Source organism: Littorina saxatilis, linkage group LG8 (genome assembly GCF_037325665.1).
Source record: "Littorina saxatilis isolate snail1 linkage group LG8, US_GU_Lsax_2.0, whole genome shotgun sequence".
NCBI classification, from domain to species: domain Eukaryota; kingdom Metazoa; phylum Mollusca; class Gastropoda; order Littorinimorpha; family Littorinidae; genus Littorina; species Littorina saxatilis.
The window spans coordinates 2,416,505-2,430,010 of NC_090252.1; the positions used below are offsets into that span (position 1 = coordinate 2,416,505).

General features: G+C 38.6%; 1 protein-coding gene across 2 annotated transcripts in view; it reads right to left on the minus strand.

The window, feature by feature from the left end:
• LOC138974923 (GTPase IMAP family member 8-like) overlaps positions 1-9,636 on the minus strand; it is a 41,409-nt gene extending 31,773 nt beyond the window's left edge. For both annotated transcript variants that reach the window (XM_070347635.1, XM_070347634.1), the window contains exon 1: positions 9,455-9,636. The gene's annotated coding sequence lies outside the window, so the exon portion shown is untranslated. The remainder of the gene's footprint in view (positions 1-9,454) is intronic.
• Between the last annotated feature and the right edge of the window lie 3,870 nt (positions 9,637-13,506).

The following is a 13,506-nucleotide window of genomic DNA, read 5'->3' on the forward strand; positions in this document are numbered from 1 at the left end:
AACTCCCTATATGGTTTAGGCAAATGAGGCTTATTAGTATGGAAGAAACACTCATTTTTGCCCCTTGGGGCATTCAAGGCAACAAACAACCACATACATCTGATTTATAATTTAGTGAGACATAAAAAGCTGTATGATAATTTTGTAGTGATTGAAAAACAAGTCGCGTAAGGCGAAAATACAACATTTAGTCAAGTAGCTGTCGAACTCACAGAATGAAACTGAACGCAATGCAATTTTTCAGCAAGACCGTATACTCGTAGCATCGTCAGTCCACCGCTCATGGCAAAGGCAGTGAAATTGACAAGAAGAGCGTACCAATCATTACTACATGTATCAAACTATATTTTACTGTTTCTCAAACCCACTGTCTTTAACATTTGTTTACAGTTTCACTTGCCAATAACTTGCTGCTGATGATATCTGAATCATGTTGCTGATGATATCTGGATCATGTTCAATTAACATTAACAATGTATAATTATGCCAATTATGTTTTTCACTAATGCACCAAAACTCCATTTTCTAGACTTCTTTTTACAATCCAAGCAGTTGCTATTTTTCTAACTCAAACATTTCTCGATCAATCCAAACTATTTTTAAGCTGTGTAACATAACACATTTTCTTTTCCATTTTTTATTTTTCTATCTCGTCATTTGTTGTTGACAAATAAATATAATTATTTCATAACTCAAACATTTCTCGGTCAATCCAAACTATTTTTAAAGCTGTGAGTGTGACATAAAACAATATACATATCGTCGTCGCCATGGCAAAATTGCGCTAATGTCAAGTGAAATGTTGTTTACCTTTACTGTACCAATTGACACTAACGCAGTTTTCCCATGTTGACGACAATATTTTATTTAAAATTGATTTCAGGATTTTGTTAACATAACACATTTTCTTTCCCATTTTTAATTTTTCTATCTCGTCATTTGTTGTTGACAAATAAATATAATTATTTTCATAACTCAAACATTTCTCGATCAAACCAAACTATTTTTAAGCTGTGGGTGTGACATAAAACAATCTACATATCGTCGTCGGCATGGAAAAATTGCGCTAATGTCCAATGAAACGTTTAGTTTTACTGTACCAATTGACACTCGCGCAATTTTTCCATGTTGACGGCAATAGCTTACTTAAAATTGATTTCAGGATTTTGTTAACATAAACATTTTCTTTCCCGTTTTGAATTTTCTATTTCCTGATTTGTTGTTGACAAATAAATGTAATTACAATACTACCATCATTGCACTTGCCAATATCTTGTTACTGGTGCTATTATCACAATGGCGTTCAATTAACGGTGTTACATTTGTTTAACAATCAGTATTACATTTATTGTTTAAATGTACTTTCTTTCACATTTTGTAGTTTTCTATCCCATGATTCGTTGTTGACAAATACATGTCATTCCATTAATCCAATCCATGTGTTGCATTGTTGTGCAAGATGACTGAGTGTGAGCATAATATATATATATACATGTAGTCCATTTCAGAACATATTTACCATAAACAAAACCCTAGCTTGCATAATATTGATCGGGAACAAAACAAGATTTTTTCCTTCAAATAACTTGCCATATTTAACCATTTCACTATTTCACGCTAGCACTCGGACAAGTGTCACACACAAACACCCTGCCATGACTGTTTTTTGAAGAAACCACTTTGACCATTCACCAAGGACTACTTTAGTAGTAGTCCTTGCCATTCACCTAAAAGTTACATGAAGGAACGTCTGGGAACCTGCTGATTTGAATCAGCAAATTTTCTTGTTTCTTCTGCGTTCATAAACTGAAACTCCCATGGACACTCGTGTATTTTTCATGAGAAGGTTTTTACGTGCATGACCGATTTGAACACACCCCCCCTCCCCCCCCCCCCCCCCTTATTTAGGCAGCCTAACGCCGGTTTTTTTTTTTTTTTTTTTTTTTTTTTTTTGGGGGGGGGGGGGGCGCCATGCTGAGTGTTTTCGTGTACCTATAATCCACCAAACTCAGACATGGATTACAGGATCTTTTCCGTGCGCAGTTGATCTTGAAGACTTGTGCTTGTGTGTATATAAACACGAAGGGGGATAAGGCACTAGAAGGTCTGCACATATCTCATTTTACAAAAATGGGCAAAGACAAGCACAGCGGAAAACGATCGTTTCAATCAATCAATCAATCAATGACGCTTATATCGCGCATATTCCGTGGGTACAGTTCTAGGCGCTCTGCAGTGATGCCGTGTGAGATGAAATTTTATACGGCCAGTAATTGCAGCCATTTCGGCGCATATTTACCTTTCACGGCCTATTATTCCAAGTCACACGGGTATAGGTAGACAATTATTAACTGTGCCTAAGCAATTTTGCCAGGAAAGACCCTTTTGTCAATCGTGGGATCTTTAACGTGCACACCCAATGTAGTGTACACGAGGGGAGGGTTCGGACACCGAAGAGAGTCTGCACACAAAGTTGACTCTGAAATAAATTTCCGCCGAACCTGGGATCGAACTCACGCTGACAGCGGCCAACTGAATACAAATCCAGCGCGCTACCAACTGAGCTATATCCCCGCCCATTTCAGTGGGGATGTGGGAGGGGGAGGGGGCAGGTGGGGCGGGGAGGTGCAGACATTAGAGAGATCTAGATGTAGCCAAGACGGGCACAGGTACGTTTAGCTATGACGTCACACGTTCTGGAAACTTGGTCCGGAATCTCCACAACTACAGATAGGTGACAAAAGAATACTCGAGTTCGACAAACTACAGACTAAAATATAGAGCGTCGCACAAAACTTCGCCTTGTCGGAACTAGACAACGGAGCGGCTCAAAATGTCACATGGTCACAGTCTGTCCGGGTTCACTCTAACCATAGACCATTTATCCGGACCGCCAACTAGCTCTCTCTCCGCTCTATCTCTTTATTACGAGGTAGCGCCTCTCGTGGCCTTTCAGAAATCAGGGGGTGTCATATCCGGTGTCGATTGTAAACATGGACGCTATTATCAAAGTTGCCGAGGTAAGTTCTGAAAATGCTAAAATAAACTCAGCAAAAGTGCATATGGAACATGTTTTTCGATTAATTTGGTTAAGTTTAGTTTGGAGTTTTTGAAAATCCAGTTCATTGTCACCTCCCATTGTCACAAATAACTGGAGCGTGCTTTCTTTCCACTGTCTTCGAATCGCTGGCCTTTCAAACCAGACGTGACGCGCCCCTGAAAGTCGAGACTGAGAGAGCTGGGGTCGTAACCATCTTGAACACACGGCCAGTACAACTGGCCTTGACACGGCACGATGCAAGGGGGGCAATCTCAGTCATCTCAAAGAGGGAAATCCAAACGCAATCCGCCTTGTTCGATTTTATGGGCTTGGACGATAGAGAAAAATAAGAAAAGCAAAAGCTGGAGTCCAGTCTGGACGAAACTGCTATCAAGAACGCAGAATTGATTTTTTCTGAGTTTTTTTTTAGCCGTAAGCGCCATGTTTATCGGAGCAGGAAACTCTTCCAGAGTGAGGCCCCTTTGTTGGTTTCACTGCGGCCGCATTGTGAACAGCAGTTATGAGAAATTCGAAATGAGAAATGGCGCTTACGGCTAAAAAAAAAAAACTAAGAAAAAATCAATTCTGCGTTCTTGATAGCAGTTTCGTCCAGACTGGACTACAGCTTTTGCTTTTCTTATTTTTCTCTATCGTCCAAGCCCATAAAATCGAACAAAGCGGATTGCGTTTGGATTTCCCTCTTTGAGATGACTGAGAATGCCCCCCCTTGGATCGTTCCGTGTCAAGGCCAGTTGTACTGGCCGTGTGTTCAAGATGGGGTCGTAACCTCGAAGGCGGGTCACGTGACGAGTTGGCGGTCCAGGCTATTTGGTCTATGATCTAACAAAAGAGACCACTCTGGTGAAGGGTTTACGAGAGTTTCGTGCCCCATAAACGATGGCGACTTCCGGTTGTGAACAACAGAAAACAATAAATTCTACGTTATTACGGCCAGCTCGGTCTTAGATAGGGTCCAAACTTTGTATTTCTTATTCTATTCAAGCCTCTACATCTATAAAACCGAACCAAGCTGTGCTACGTTCACCCGCCAAAAAGTTCTATCTGTAATGTGACTATTGCATGACGTCATATAAGCGTGATAAATATTGTATGAACTGCGCTTCCCAAACTTGTCACGAACGGAGTCAAACTAGCATTCCATGGGTCGAAAATTCATTCAAATTTTTTCATTTATCTCGCTGTTATTTTTTCCTTCTGGTCACAAATTCGTCAACATTGACAACAAATACTGTATTGTTTTCATACGCGAGTTGAGCTGCTGGAACGTGGCCTGCGAGTCTGAAATGATATGACGGAGTTGTCGACCGCGATAACGAAGAAAGCGGAAAAAAAACTATTCCCCCATGCAGACACAAAAAGACGTCACGAAGAATGCGATGCTTCAAAATCTACAGACTGTGACGATATTCAGATATGCCGAGACGTTTTTCACAGTCGATGTCTAACTCAGACTAAAGGCTTTGTTAGAAAATCAACATAATCTCGTGTTAAATAAAACTCGATCCCGCGACAGCATAATTAGTCAGATCCAGGTTTCTTCTGCCAGATGTACGAGTGCCCGCGAGCACTCGAGAAAAAAACCCACGCCGTTAACTGAATAGACACTCGGGCTCTGACGAGTACGTTGGTTCCCCACATTCTCGGTCATTCTTCTAGTTAACGAATATTTTGAGTAAATCATTGAAGGTGCAATTCCCGTACTAGACAGCTATTTTTTCTTAGAGTTACAGATGTAAGCTTGGGAACGACAGTTACGGTACACATGTACTTTGGTGCATCCGTTTGAACTTGTGAACTCGTGGTACCTCTGTGCTATCGAGGATCCATTAAGGTTTTTGTAGACTAGTTTTGTAGATTAGTTTTCGTAGACGAGTTTTTGTGGATTAGGTTCCGTAGACTAGTTTTTGTTAGAGGGGCTCAGTTAGGTTTTGTTAGATTTGTTGAGAAGATTGTGTTGCCAAGTACAGTTGGGATACAAAGAGGGGACATGCATTGATAAATCGTAAAGGTTGTCAGTATTTTGTTCTGTATGGCAATCCGAATGGTGCAAATGTCCCTTCTAGCTCTTGATGTCTAAATAACGCATTATTTAGCTAAATAACGCGTTATTTAGCTAAACAATGCTTTATTTAACTATATCATGCATTATTTAGCTAAATAATGCATTGTTTAACTTAAACAATGCATTATTTACAGATACAGAAAAAAGAGAGCACAAAGCACTAAACAATGCATTGTTTAGCATAAATAATAGATTGTGTCTGTAAATAACTCATTATTTATAAATAATTACGCGTTTTTTCTAAACAATATATTATATGTAAATAAAGTGTTATTTAGATAAATAAAATATTATTTAAATAAATAAAATATTATTTAGATAAATAAAATATTATTTGGATAAATAAAATATTGTATGTAAATGAAATATTATTTAGATAAATAAAATATTATTTAGATAAATAAAATATTATTTAGATAAATAAAATATTATTTAGATAAATAATTTATTATTTACTGTTTTTGCCTTGAAATAGTATTATTACGCTAAATAATGCTTTATATAGCTATATAATAGGTTTCCGCTATATAATTCATGATTTGGTAAATAATACATTATATACCGTAAATAAAATATTATTTACCGTAAACAATATTCATTGTTTAGCGCAGTGCATCGAAGCCGATATTTCTCTTGTTGTTTTTTACCACGTGTTTCCGTGGATCCACGAGAGCTCTGTTGATTCTCAAACTGACCAATCAGACAACTAGCATCTGTCTCGGCGTACTAAAGCTACATCCGCTTCGCTTCCGACCATCTTCTTGTCAGGTGGCTAACTTCAACTGATGGTACAACAGCAGCAATTTAGTTCGCAGTCGTTCATTCTCCATGTCCAGATGTAAAAGATGTTCCCCCATAAAACTTTAAAATACGAACCCTTTGCAGTGCCAGTTCCTGGACAACCGCTGTAGTTAGAGTTCTGATCAATTCAGCGGGAACGTTCCCTTGTGCTTGTGTAGCCATCTTGATTACATTTGGATTGGATTGGATTGGATTGGATTGGATTGGATAAGATTTACAGTCCAGTGAGGTTACCCTCATGGAAATTCGGGCTGCTTTCTCCCCGGGGAAAGCGAGCTGCCATACACACCACGCTACCCATATTTTTTTTTCCTGCATGCGTGTATTCATGTTTCCTGAGACTTAATGCCGTGTGAGATGAAATTTTTTTTTTACTTTATTCCAAGTCCCAGGGGTATTTGATGGACATTTTTATCTATGCCTATACAATTTTGCCAGGAAAGACCCTTTTGTCAATCGTGGGATCTTTAACGTGCACACCCCAATGTAGTGTACACGAAGGGACCTCTATGCTTGGCGCTGGTGGACAATATTCACTTTTTTGGCCAAAAACACACTTTTTTGGCCAAAAATGTACGTTTTTGACCAAGAAAGTGTGTTTTTGGCCAAAAACATGTTTTGGCCAAAACTTTTGAGTGCAAAGTTTTGGCCAAAAAATATTTGGCCAAATCTAAAACATTTGGCCAAATCTTCACTTTTTTGGCCAAATGTTTTAGATTTGGCCAAATATTTTTTTGGCCAAAACTTTTGCATTGAAAGTTTTGGCCAAAATTTTTTTTTGGCCAAAACTTCATTTTTTGGCCAAATCTTTGAGTACCCCTTGGCGCTGATGGACAATATTCATTTTTTTGGCCAAAAACGCCAGTTTTGGCCAAAAAAGCAAAGTTTTGGCCCAAAAAGTATAGTTTTGGCCAAAAACGCCAGTTTTGGCCAAAAAAGCAAAGTTTTGACCAAAAAAGCAAAGCTTTGGCCAAAAAAGCAAAGTTTTGTCCAAAAAAGTATAGTTTTGGCCAAAAACGCCAGTTTTGGCCAAAAACGCCAGTTTTGGCCCAAAAAGTGCGTTTTTGGCCAAAAAAGTGAATATTGTCCACCAGCACCAAGCTGCTAGGCGCTGGTGGACAATATTCACTTTTTTGGCCAAAAGCACACTTTTTTGGCCAAAAACGTACATTTTTGGCCAAACAAGCAAAGTTTTGGCCAAAAAAGTATAGTTTTGGCCAAAAACGCCAGTTTTGGCCAAAAACGCCAGTTTTGGCCAAAAAAGCTAAGTTTTGGCCAAAAAAGCTAAGTTTTGGCTAAAAAAGCAAAGTTTTGGCCAAAAAAATATTGTTTTGGCCAAAAATGTACGTTTTGGCCAAAAAAAGTGCGTTTTTGGCCAAAAAAGTGAATATTGTCCACCAGCGCCAAGCTGCTAGGCGCTGGTGGACAATATTCACTTTTTTGGCCAAAAGCACACTTTTTTGGCCAAAAACGTACATTTTTGGCCAAAAAAGCAAAGTTTTGGCCAAAAAAGTATAGTTTTGGCCAAAAACGCCAGTTTTGGCCAAAAACGCCAGTTTTGGCCAAAAACGCCAGTTTTGGCCAAAAACGCCAGTTTTGGCCAAAAACGCCAGTTTTGGCCAAAAAAGTGCGTTTTTGGCCAAAAAAGTGAATATTGTCCACCAGCGCCAAGCTGCTAGGCGCTGGTGGACAATATTCACTTTTTTTGCCAAAAGCACACTTTTTTGGCCAAAAACGTACATTTTTGGCCAAAAAAGCAAGTTTTGGCCAAAAATGCCAGTTTTGGCCAAAAAAGCAAAGTTTTGGCCAAAAAAAAAAGATTTGGCCAAAAAAGTGAATATTGTCCACCAGCGCCAGCAAATACATAAGATTTGGCCAAAAAAAGAGTTGGCCAAACAAAAAAGATTTGGCCAAAAAAGTGAAGATTTGGCCAAATCTTTTTTGTTTGGCCAAATCTTTTTTTGGCCAAATCTTTTTATGGCAGAAGTTTGGCCAAATCTCCCGTTTTAGCTAACAAAAACAGTTTTGGCCAAAACTTTTACATAGAAAGTTTTGACCCAAAAAAAGTTAGAGCCAAATCTATTTTATTTGGCTAAATGTGTGGGTTTTTTGGCCAAATCTTTGTCTTTTTTGGCCAAAACTGGCGTTTTTGGCCAAAAAAGTGAATATTGTCCACAAGCGCCAAGCATAGACCTCGGTTTTTCGTCTCATCCGAAAGACTAGCACTTGAACCCACCATCTAGGTTAGGAAAGGGGGGAGAAAATTGCGGCCTGACCCAGGCCTGAACACGCAACCTCTCGCTTCCGAGCGCAAGTGCGTTACCACTCGGCCACCCAGTCCCTTGGCGGAACCGGATGTGGAGTACCGGATACTGGGTTTGCCAAGACAGTGGAGAATCAACAGCGCTCTCTCGGATCCACGGAAACACGTGGAAAAAAACAACAAGAGAAAAAACGGCTTCGCGATGCGCTAAACAATGAATTGTTTACGGTATATAATATTTTATTTACGGTATATAATGCATTATTTACCAAATCATGAATTATATAGCGGAAACCTATTATATAGCTATATAAAGCATTATTTAGCGTAATAATACTATTTCAAGGCAAAAACAGTAAATAATAAATTATTTATCTAAATAATAAATTATTTATCTAAATAATATTTTATTTATCTAAATAATATTTTATTTAGATAAATATTATTTTATCTACATATAATATTTTATTTATCTAAATAATATTTTATTTATTTAAATAATATTTTATTTATCTAAATAATATTTTATTTATCTAAATAACACTTTATTTACATATAATATATTGTTTAGAGAAAACGCGTAATTATTTATAAATAATGAGTTATTTACAAACACAATCTCTTATTTATGCTAAACAATGCATTATTTAGTGCTTTGGGCTCTCTTTTTTCTGTATCTGTAAATAATGCATTGTTTAATTTAAACAATGCATTATTTAGCTAAATAATGCATGATATAGCTAAATAAAGCATTGTTTAGCTAAATAACGCGTTATTTAGCTAAATAATGTGTTATTTAGACATCAAGAGCTAAAAGGGACATTTGCACCATTCGGATTGCCATATTTCTGATGTATGCTCAAGAGAGATAAAATATTTGATAAGTCGTAAAGATTATCATTATTGGTTATCTGGCAAGTGGTGAACATAATTTTTTGTAATGAGGGAGGATTTAGCGAGTTTTAGAGTGAAGAGTTGAGAGCGTTGTTTTTTGGGAGTTGTTTAGTCCTATAGTAATACATTGAAAGTTTTGTATTTCAAAGTAAACCCCCGTTATCCCACACATTCCCCATTTCATCGTATGGAATAAAAGAACCTGGTAATATAACTTGTGTCGTTTGCTTGAGTGTTTGAGCTCGGTAAGAAAGAGTAAAGTAAATTGGCACTCGGTTACATTACTATGGTTACTTTCGTCAGAAAACCTCCCACAAATAGCGTCGTACACAATAAAATGTTAAGCAATGGTAACTGAAACCAACACACTTACTGTGCCTTGGAGCTCGCAGCAGTGTTCCCGCGAGTTTGATCTCTCTCTGGTCACGAACAGCGACAATTTGGCCAAGGGAAAGCGTGCGGTCTGATCAAAATCAACCGTACGTGAATTCCGCCAATTCAATTTCAAACACTGTGACAGACAGACGGAGCACACATAGCGCCACTGTGCGGTCGACGTTTTTTGCGAGCAGAGAAGTGTCCCTCGTGTGGTTCAGTGGGCCTGCTTGTATGGGCGGGGCTATGCACGACTTGACATGATTAATATGCAGGCTGGTGACCTTCAGACGTGGACGTAAACGCAGCAGTCACAGGAAGGCGGAGCCATTCTAGTCGGCGCAGACTGTAACTTGCTATTGAAACCTTACAAGGTTATATTTTTTTAGGATAAACTTCCTGAGAAATGTTCAGCAGTCTAACATAGAGCAGTTCACGCGTGCTTTTACAAAACAGACGTTTGTTGTGTGCAACGAACCAACTCATTTGCATTTCTCAGGAAGGGCACTTAGCTGACTGACCTTCACCGTGACCCTCAAGCTATGCAGAGTATTTGAAAACATCTCTCTCCCTCACTCTCTTGTTCTATATCTCTCTGTATCCCTCCAGACAGCCGAGGCGAAACCCAAGATAAAGACTGACTGTTGATTAATGCTTGGGAAATCGATTGCTAGCCAATGGTAAAATTGACTTCAAAATGCAGAGCTTTAAAGTACCAGTAAAGGCATTTCTAAACCCGTGATTAGTACAACTGTAACAGTTTACAAATTACGTCGAACCTAAAACCGCGATTTGTGAAAATGTTCAAAAAAATATCGCATTCACAAAGCAATACATGCCTTTTATTATAATCAATATTTGTGTTTAGAGCCCAGTCAACCACAAAGGGATCCCAGGCCAAAAATTCATATGAAAATGAAAGTGTGTGAGTAAATCTGCAAATGTTTTTTTTTTTTATATTTCGATTTCGAAGCGTGATAAGCGCAGATTTGCGTGTCTGTCGGTGTGTCCGTCACAAACATGTGCACGTGAGTTCTCAAAAAAATTCTCAACATCGTAATTACCGCCAAACTAAGGGATCCCTGGACTTTCGAGATGACAAGAAAATATCGGCCGCATTTACGTGCATTTGTAAAACATTTGACATTTTACACTTGTACAAATCACTCTCTCTCTCTCTCTCTCTCTCTCTCTCTCTCTCTCTCTCTCTCTCTCTCTCTCTCTCTCTCTCTCTCTCTCTCTCTCTCTCTCTCTCTCTCTCTCTTCATCTCCCTCGCTTTATTTTTCTCTTTCTTCCTTTTTACATTTAGTCAAGTTTTGACTAAATGTTTTAACGTAGAGGGGGGAATCGAGATGAGGGTCGTGGTGTATGTGCGTGTGTGTGTGTGTGTGTGTGTGTGTGTGTGTGTGTGTGTGTGTGTGTCTGTCTGTGTGTGTGTGTGTGTGTGTAGAGCAATTCAGACTAAACTACTGGACCGATCTTTATGAAATTTGACATGCGAGTTCCTGGGTATCAAAAATCCCCGAACGTTTTTTTCATTTTTTTTGATAAATGTCTTTGATGACGTCATATCCGGCTTTTCGTGAAAGTTGAGGCGGCACTGTCACGCCCTCATTTTTCAACCAAATTGGTTGAAATTTTGGTCAAGTAATCTTCGACGAAGCCCGGACTTCGGTATTGCATTTCAGCTTGGTGGCTTAAAAATTAAATAATGACTTTGGTCATTAAAAATCTGAAAATTGTAAGAAAAAATAAAAATGTATAAAACGATCCAAATTTACGTTCATCTTAATCTCCATCATTTTCTGATTCCAAAAACATATAAATATGTTATGTTTGGATTAAAAACAAGCTCTGAAAATTAAATATATAAAAATTATTATCAAAATTAAATTGTCGAAATCAATTTAAAAACACTTTCATCTTATTCCTTGTCGGTTCCTGATTCCAAAAACATATCGATATGATATGTTTGGATTAAAAACACGCTCAGAAAGTTAAAACAAAGAGAGGTACAGAAAAGCGTGCTATCTTTCTTAGCGCAACTACTACCCCGCTCTTCTTGTCAATTTCACTGCCTTTGCCATGAGCGGTGGACTGACGATGCTACGAGTATACGGTCTTGCTGAAAAATGGCATTGCGTTCAGATTATTCTGTGAGTTCGACAGCTACTTGATAAATGTTGTAATTTCGCCTTACGCGACTTGTTGATTTTTGGATACAATTTATGTCGATGTGCGTGGTGTAATGTCATCTCAGTTGTGTTCGTGCAATCTGCACACAACCTTCTGTATCTGTAGACCCTTAATAACTGTTTTCTTTGTCTGTTATTTAATCATTGATGAGTAGTCCCTCTTTTAAGGCGAGGGTCAGATGTAAAAAAGCAAAACACTGCTTATTCTATTCCCGCAAAAATGCATTAAACCAGAAGTAGATCCTTAATCTTGTTGAATTAAGAAAACGTGCAATGCCTTTGGCACAATCGTCCATCATTTAAGGTACTGCATACCCCCAACGAAGGAAAAATCGGCCATCCTACCTCTCTTTCTCAACCAAGCACACACACACACAGACACACACACACAGATACACACAGACACACACACACACAGACACACACAGACACACACACACACTACAGTACCACACACACACACATACACTCACACACTCACAAACACAAACACACTCACGCGCACATAGACATACAGACAGACAGACACACACACACACACACACACACACACACGCACACACACACACACACACACACACAAACACACACACACACACACACGTACACAGTGACACACACATACACACACACACACAGTGACACACACTCACAAACGCGCGCGCGCGAAGGGGAATGGTGCCATATATTGACCCCTTTTTACATTTAGTCAAGTTTTGACTAAATGTGTTAACGTAGAAGGGGGAATCGAGATGAGGGTCGTGGTGTATGCGCGTGTGTGTGTGTGTGTGTGTGTCTGTGTATGTGTGTAGAGCGATTCAGAGAAACCTACTGGACCGATCTTCATGAAACTTGACATGAGAGATCCTGAGTATGGTATCTCCAGACGTTTCGTGAAAGTTCAGGCGGCACTGTCACGCTCTCATTTTTCAACCAAATTGGTTGAAATTTTGGTCAAGTAATCTTCGACAAAGCCCGGACTTTGGTATTGCATTTCAGCTTGGAGGCTTAATAATTAATTGATGAGTTTGCTCATTAAAGTTGTCATTAAAATCGATTTTTCGCAAACAGATTAAAATTTGATTGCATCATATTCTTCCTCATATTCTGAATCTAAAAATATATACATATGTCATGTTTACTCTTAAAATGTGATCACAATTAACGAAAATAGATTAATTAGTCTTACGATAAAAATTTAAGAAATCGATCCAACAATGATTTAATCTTATTCTTTATAATTTCCTGATTCCAAAAACATATAGATATGATAGGTTGTATTCAAAACAAGCTCCGAAAGTTAACAAGAATACAGAAAAGCGCGCTTTCCTGCTTAGCACAATACGCTACCGCGCTATTCTGGCGTGCTAATTTCAATGCGTTTTGCACGTGGAAGGTGAGCAATTTCCTTCTCGCGGGGATTGACGAAGCTGTACTGTCTTGGTGAAAAACTACAGTGCGTTCAGTTTCATTCCGTGAGTTCGACAGCTTGACTAAATGTAGTAATTTCGCCTTACGCGACTTGTTTTTCTTGCACCGACAATCCATAGTTTTGTCTAGGCCTGAATACACTGTTAGAAAACATTCTGAGCGTCCTTCCTGAGAAATCAAACATATTGCTAAAGGTGGATGTCCTCCAACAAGTAGTTTTAGAGGTTTACAATTGATAGGAGGAGAAATCAGGACATTTGCAAACACGTTATGTGCATTCATGGCGCAGGCATAAAGTGCGTTTATCAAAAATCGAGTGTGCATGCAGACAATAGTATATCAGTATGACGCATATGACGGGATTCTCAAAAAAACAAACTTGTTTACGAGTCTAGGGCGTTCTGTCTGACTGAATGAGGCGAA